The sequence below is a fragment of the Galeopterus variegatus genome, unplaced genomic scaffold, assembly GCF_000696425.1.
Source record: "Galeopterus variegatus unplaced genomic scaffold, G_variegatus-3.0.2 Scaffold707, whole genome shotgun sequence".
Lineage (NCBI taxonomy): Eukaryota > Metazoa > Chordata > Mammalia > Dermoptera > Cynocephalidae > Galeopterus > Galeopterus variegatus.
The window spans coordinates 543,508-550,963 of record NW_007726818.1 but is presented as its reverse complement, the minus strand read 5'-3'; positions in this window follow the sequence as shown (position 1 = coordinate 550,963).

Sequence of the window (7,456 nt, the reverse complement as noted above, 5' to 3'; positions counted from 1 at the left end):
TGTGTTATCCAGGTTTTGCCATAAGTTTGTCTTAAATACTGTCAAATACTTTGGGAAACTGTCTGTCAAGCAAGTGACACATGTTGCCCATCACCAGGAGCAGCAGATCCAGACTATCAACCCACTATGTAGTTCACAGGTGCCATAATCACAAGAAAGATGTGGCTTACATAGGAACCTCACAGAACAATGCTTACTCACACAGAGAAAAGACAGAGTGACACCAGCTTTAATAGAGTGTATTGGTCTCCTAAGGCTAGTAGGTTTCACCTCACAGCTGATGTAGGAAGTTGGTTTGTGTGGACCCCTCTTGTGCTGTAGGCAAATGGCCTTTTTCTCCCTGACAGAAACAGATGTATCAGTGGGNAAGGCAGCCAGGAGCCAGGGCATATAGTTTCCCTACCTTTCTTAGGGTCTTTGTCTCACACGGCTGCCCTCGTACATTGCACCTGCTCTCCCCTGTTGACGGGGGTGCTGTCTGCATCTCAGTTATTCCCATGCAGCCAGACCAACACCAGCACCTCAGTCAGCCTGTTTCCCCCCAGGAGCCAGCATGACCTTGAGACGGCTGGACTGATGAGCCTTCACACCTCCACCATGCCATGGTGTATTTTGTTAGTGACCCTGCTCACTGTCGAGTATGTGACACTTGTTACCACCTCCAAGGGAGGAGTCCCATTGCATAGAGGATAACAAAGAGCATAACAATGCCTACTAACAGGAGCAGGAGTCTGTGGATGTCAACCCACCGCATGGTTTGCAGGTGTTGGGATCACCAAGAAAGATATGACTTACACAGGCATTGGATGGAACAAAATTTACTCACGTAGAGAAAAGGCAGAGATCAGCTTCAATAGTGAGTGTTAGTCCCCCATGCCCAGGGGCGTCTCACCGCACAGCTAAAATAGGGAGATAGTCTGCAGGGACCCCTCTTGTGCTGCAGGTGAAGGACCCTATTCCTTACCCACCAGGAACAGATATAGCAGTGGGGCTGGCCAGGGGCCATAGGACACCATATGACACACTCTTAAGCAGAACAAAGAACACATCAAACCCAGAGTAGAGGAAGATATTCCCAAACAAGGCAATATGCTCAGCACAGGCTGTGAGGGCTCCTTATCCCCGTGCAAGGAAATGTTCCAGGCCCCAAATCACATTCACACAACATGCAGTGGTCATCAGGCCATACATGCCTCTTCTCCACCACTGTTCTTCCCTGGCGCAGTCCATGCCATGGCGGGGTCTTGAAAAGAATAGCTTGGGCTGCCCTTTCTGAGTTGGCAAGGCTCCGGAGGGAGAGCTGCTGGCAGGGCCACAGCTACCCGCACTTGCTTTCATTGTAAAGATCTCTGCCTTGGCATAGTGGTACAGCTTTCACTTTCTCTTTTGATGTTTTGGTCAGCGTGGCAGTTTCCTGAGTTTCCAAAAAATGCAAAAAATGACACACAAACAGTTGTTGTCATAAAATTAGATTATCCCACAAAAGATCCGGGAAGATTGAACAATTCCAAATTGTCCCTTTTGAGTCAATTTATTACACCAATGGATGTTTTAAAAACACCTTATGAATAGCCATGAGCAATTGTTTTTACCAAAGAAATTAATAAACAATAGAAATCCCCATCCTCTTCCCACCATCTGGGTAAATGCAAAGCAGGCTGTGCATGACTGCCTTTCCAACACTTACCTACATCTTACTAGCTGTGTGGGCCAGAATACTGAACCTTCCTCAGTTCGGTTTCCTCATCTATAAAATAGGAGATAACAGTAATGATCACGATATACCTACTTTATCGGTTATAAGGATTAAATAAGGTAATGAATGTAAACAACAACAACAACAACTAGTATTATGCCTAACACATAAGTGCTCAGTAGACATTATCAAAAAGGCAAGGAGCTGAACTTCAATCTGTCATGGTACCATCTTCCCCAGATGGGGAGGGAAGCAGAGATGTTCATTTATTTCACAAATATTTATTGAGTTCCTTTTATATATTAGGCAGTGCTGTGGTTTGACTGAATTGTGTCCCCCAAGTTTCATATATTGGAAGCTTAATTCACACTCTAACTATTGAGGGTGGGAAATCCTATTATGGTAATTGAAAGGTGGGGCTTTGAAGAGGTGATTAGATTTAATCCAGTAGTGCATGGATTAAAAATGGTGGTCAGGAGCATGGTTCTGAGGGCTTTAAAAGGAGAGTGAATGAGGAGATTAGTTTCTCTCTCTGCTCTGCCATTTTCGCAATGTGGTACCCTGCCATCACTGAAGTCACCACCGAAGAAAACCTTCACCAGATGTATTCCCTGGACTTTGGATTTCAAGCCTCTGAGACTGTAAGCAATAAATTTCATTTTCTTATAAGTCACCCAGTTCCGTGCATTTTGTTATAAGCAACAGAAATGAACTAATACAGGCAGTACTCTAAGTTCTAGGAATTCAGAAATGAATTTCTGCTTTTGTGTATTTTATATTCTAATAGTTGAGATGAGCCACTAGATAAATTAGAACCTATTATTGGGATTGATGAGTGCTTTGAGGAAAAATAAAGCAAAGTAAAGTGACTGAGAGTGAGGGAGAGTATTTCGGAGAGGCTGACCAAGAGATCTATGACAGACAAGCAGAAACCTGAAACAAGTGATGGAAAAGGCCGTGAGGAGCTTGGGGAAGAGTGCTCCAAGCAAAGGGAACAGCAACTGCAAAAGCCCCGAGGCACGAACAAGGTTGGGAAGTTAAAGAGTAAAAAGAAGGCCACTTAGTCAACAAGCAAAGACTAAGGGTCAATGACAGTTTGTAAAAGCCAGAGCTCAAGGGCATTAGAGACCATGATATGGACTTTGGATGAGTAGAGGAAGATATTCCCAAACAAGGCAATATGCTCAGCACAGGCTGTGAGGGCTCCTTATCCCCACACAAGGAAATGTCTTAGGCCCAAAGCAGGCTGTGCATGACTGCCTTTCCAACACTTACCTACATCTTACTAGCTGTTTGGGCCAGAATACTGAACCTTCCTCAGTTCGGTTTCCTCATCTATAAAATAGGAGATAACAGTAATGATCACGATATACCTACTTTATCGGTTATAAGGATTAAATAAAGTAATGAATGTAAACAACAACAACAACAACTAGTATTATGCCTAACACATAAGTGCTCAGTAGACATTATCAAAAAGGCAAGGAGCTGAACTTCAATCTGTCATGGTACCATCTTCCCCAGATGGGGAGGGAAGCAGAGATGTTCATTTATTTCACAAATATTTATTGAGTTCCTTTTATATATTAGGCAGTGCTGTGGTTTGACTGAATTGTGTCCCCCAAGTTTCATATATTGGAAGCTTAATTCACACTCTAACTATTGAGGGTGGGAAATCCTATTATGGTAATTGAAAGGTGGGGCTTTGAAGAGGTGATTAGATTTAATCCAGTAGTGCATGGATTAAAAATGGTGGTCAGGAGCATGGTTCTGAGGGCTTTAAAAGGAGAGTGAATGAGGAGATTAGTTTCTCTCTCTGCTCTGCCATTTTCGCAATGTGGTACCCTGCCATCACTGAAGTCACCACCGAAGAAAACCTTCACAAGATGTATTCCCTGGACTTTGGATTTCAAGCCTCTGAGACTGTAAGCAATAAATTTCATTTTCTTATAAATCACCCATTTCCATGCATTTTGTTATAAGCAACAGAAATGAACTAATACAGGCAGTACTCTAAGTTCTAGGAATTCAGAAATGAATTTCTGCTTTTGTGTATTTTATATTCTAATAGTTGAGATGAGCCACTAGATAAATTAGAACCTATTATTGGGATTGATGAGTGCTTTGAGGAAAAATAAAGCAAAGTAAAGTGACTGAGAGTGAGGGAGAGTATTTCGGAGAGGCTGACCAAGAGATCTATGACAGACAAGCAGAAACATGAAACAAGTGATGGAAAAGGCCGTGAGGAGCTTGGGGAAGAGTGCTCCAAGCAAAGGGAACAGCAACTGCAAAAGCCCCGAGGCACGAACAAGGTTGGGGAGTTAAAGAGTAAAAAGAAGGCCACTTAGTCAACAAGCAAAGACTAAGGGCCAATGACAGTTTGTAAAAGCCAGAGCTCAAGGGCATTAGAGACCATGATATGGACTTTGGATTTAATTTGGAATGTTTGTAAAAGTGGTAAGATTTTATTTACAATGTTGAAAGATAATTCTGGCTGCTTTGAAGAGATAAGGGGTTTAAATAGGGGGCTATTATAGCCAGTCCAAAAAGAGATGGTGACTCTTTGGACTAAGGTAGTGGTGGAGAAGGCAGGAAATGTTTGGGGGAGAGTTTGAGGCTGATGGGTTAGATATGGCACATACGAGAGACAGAGAGAGAGAGAGGTTTCTGGCCTGAAAAGTTTGGTGATTGGATGGAGGCTTACTGAGATATGGAACATTGGAGGAGAAGCAAGGTATGGGATGGGAGTCAGTAGTTCAATTTTGACATGGTAAGTTTGAGGTGCCTATTAAACACCCAAATGGAGCTATGTCGTAGGCCATTAAATATGTAAATCTGGAGCTTGGGTGAGAGATTAGGGTGAAGATATAAAATTGGGAATCACAGACATATAGATTGTATTTAAAGTCACAAGACTGGATGAAATCATTCAAAAAGTGAGTATGGATTAAAAAGAAAAGAGGTCAAAGATTAAGCTCTGGGACTCCAGGATAGAGGTCAGGAAGATGAGGGCAGTCCAGCAAAGAGGGCTGAAAAATAGTAGCCAATTCCCCATCTGACTGTAGCCCCAGGAGCAGATGCTGAGCCCTAGAATGGACTCCGGATCCCCAAGTCCCCTCGGCTCTTTTCCAGGTCTCAGCCTAATGCAGGCATTTCAGCAACCAGCAATGAATTTAATAGGCTTAATACCAGAATAAGCCTAGAATATTGTAATGCTCAATATATATTCATCAAATAACATGTAAGGCTGAATAAATAAATGAATAATGATGGATTTTATTTTATTGCTATTTGAATATGTATTTACTGTGTTTTGTTCAATTTGAGCTTGATTTTTTTTCACTTGGAAAGAAGACTGCATTCACTTCATTTTAAGATCTTTCAGAGAAATTTTTTACTAAAGCCATAATTTATTTTTATTAGCCTCGATAGCATAAACCTTCCAGAATTTTATCAATGAATAATGAACATATTTTGTTAAGTAAAAAGATATGTGAATTTTATGACTTTAGAGGCACCATCTCATAATATTCATTTATTCATTCGATTATAAAACCAAAACTTATGTAATACTAAAATGTACAAAGCACCCTATTATCCGTGTGTAGAATATAGTAATTGATACTCCAGTAATAACAGTAATGACGTTTATTATTACTATGTGTCAGGGAGTACACAAAGTTTTACATGTATTTTCTTTTTTTTTTTCATATGTCTAGTGGCATTCTATGAGAATGATGCTATTGTCATCTCTACTTCATAGAAGAGGAAACAAAAATTCAGAGAGTTAGATAACATTTTCATGGTCAAATGATTAGAACTGGGCAGAACTGAGATTTGAACCTAGCTCTGTATTCTTATAGAGCTCAACCTCCTGATCACACTGCTCTATGGCCTCTGTTCACTAATTGTCATCATCATTATCATCATCATAATAAAATAAATGTTAATTTTACTTATAGCATAAAAATAAGACCAAGCTCAGACAACATAAGCATGTGTCTCCAAGTAAAAACCTGACAATGACTGAAATTCAAACTAAAGCTGGAGTGAAATTCCCATCCCAGTTTCTATCTTCTTCCTCCTTCCTTGAAAATGTCAACATCTTCTGTAACATCCTCTTCTGGAAAGAGCACACTTAAGACCACGACATGGGCCTCCAAACACAGGAGCAAACACAACACAGGGGCAGCACCAGCAGTGTCACAGTGAGTGTCACCTTTCCCTGAGAGAAGACCCACGGCAACAAAGTCAAAGGTGTGGACAGCATTGGCATTGGCCATGTGGGAAGCGGCAGCAGCGAGGGCAAAAACAATCCTTGGAAAAAACCAGAAAGGATAAAGGCCCAATAGAGAAAGGATTTAGGGTAAAGTGAGCAGCAGTACCACGAGCAGCCATAGCAGTGGTAGCAGCAGAAAGGGCACAGGCAGCCTGGCCACCAGTAATGGCAGTGGCGGCGGCAGCAGCAGTAAGAGCAAGGAGAAAAAGGCATTTTCACAAAGGCAAGGGACTACAGTCGGTAGCAATCATGCCACCAAGCGTGTGAATTGGTTCTCAGAAATCTATTTGAAATATACTAGATATATACTGTAATCTCAATCTATGATTATTTGCTGAACATGTTTTAATAAAATAATATATATTACAGAGCTTTATAAACAGTAATATGGTGATTAAAAATATTTATACTGTTGCTATTAATAATAATGATCATAAATAATATTATTAATAATTTAAAATGTCAATTTTTTAATCCATAGCAAGGAGACTTTTGGTTATTTGGCTCTTACTAATTTCTTATAACTTAAACGAGCCCTATTTCCTATCCTTTTAGTTCTGTCAATAATCCCCATTTAACTAGGTACTTACCTTGCAAGGATGACCCACTAAACTTTATCAAATAAATCTGGGCCAAGGCTAATTATGCTGTATATGATTCCACTGCTTTGTTTTGCCCAGTCCTTATGCTTTCCAAAACGAGTCTGCTGCCTTCAGAGTTCTTCAGATGATCTTTAAAATTGTTTTCTATTGCATCCTAGTTTAGCTTTTCAGTAGATGATATTTAATGAATCTTCAGTTTTGAGTGAAGAGTGCACATTATTTTCAAAGTTTTCTTGATCTGTGATATTTTGGGTTCTGTTTCTCCACTTGAAATTATGAGAGTGTAGGGCCGGCCCGGTGGCGCTGCCGCACTCCTGCCGAGGTTTCGGATCCCACATACAGACCGGCCGCTCACTGGCTGAGCGAGGTGCGGGAGCAACGCCGAGGGTTGCGATCCCGTTGCCGGTCCTGGTCTGGTACGGGCGCGACACTGAGGGTTGCGATCTGTTGCTGGTCACGAAAAAAGACAAAAAGGAAAAAAAAAAAAAAAAGAAATTATGAGAGTGTAGAGTACTATTTCATCAACAGTCATTACAATTATTAGTTTATTTCCTTTAGTTCAAAGATTCCACCAGAGATCTACCAATTAAAATCCAAATCGTTCTACAAATATAAGGTATGCCTTACTCCTACCTCAAGTGAATTCTAATTCTGCAAGCAGCACATCTTCTATTGATGAAGAAAGCAAGATTTAGCTAGGATCACCCAGGCAATAAAGATGGGATTTAAGGAATGTGCAATGAAAGCTATTGCTGTCTTAGTTCTTGTTCATGCTGGAACAACTAATGGTATTTTTCTTGCATTGGAAAGGATACAAGAAAAACAAAAACCAAAAAACAGCTATGAGCCAGGACAGTAACTTATTATTTTATTCTGAAT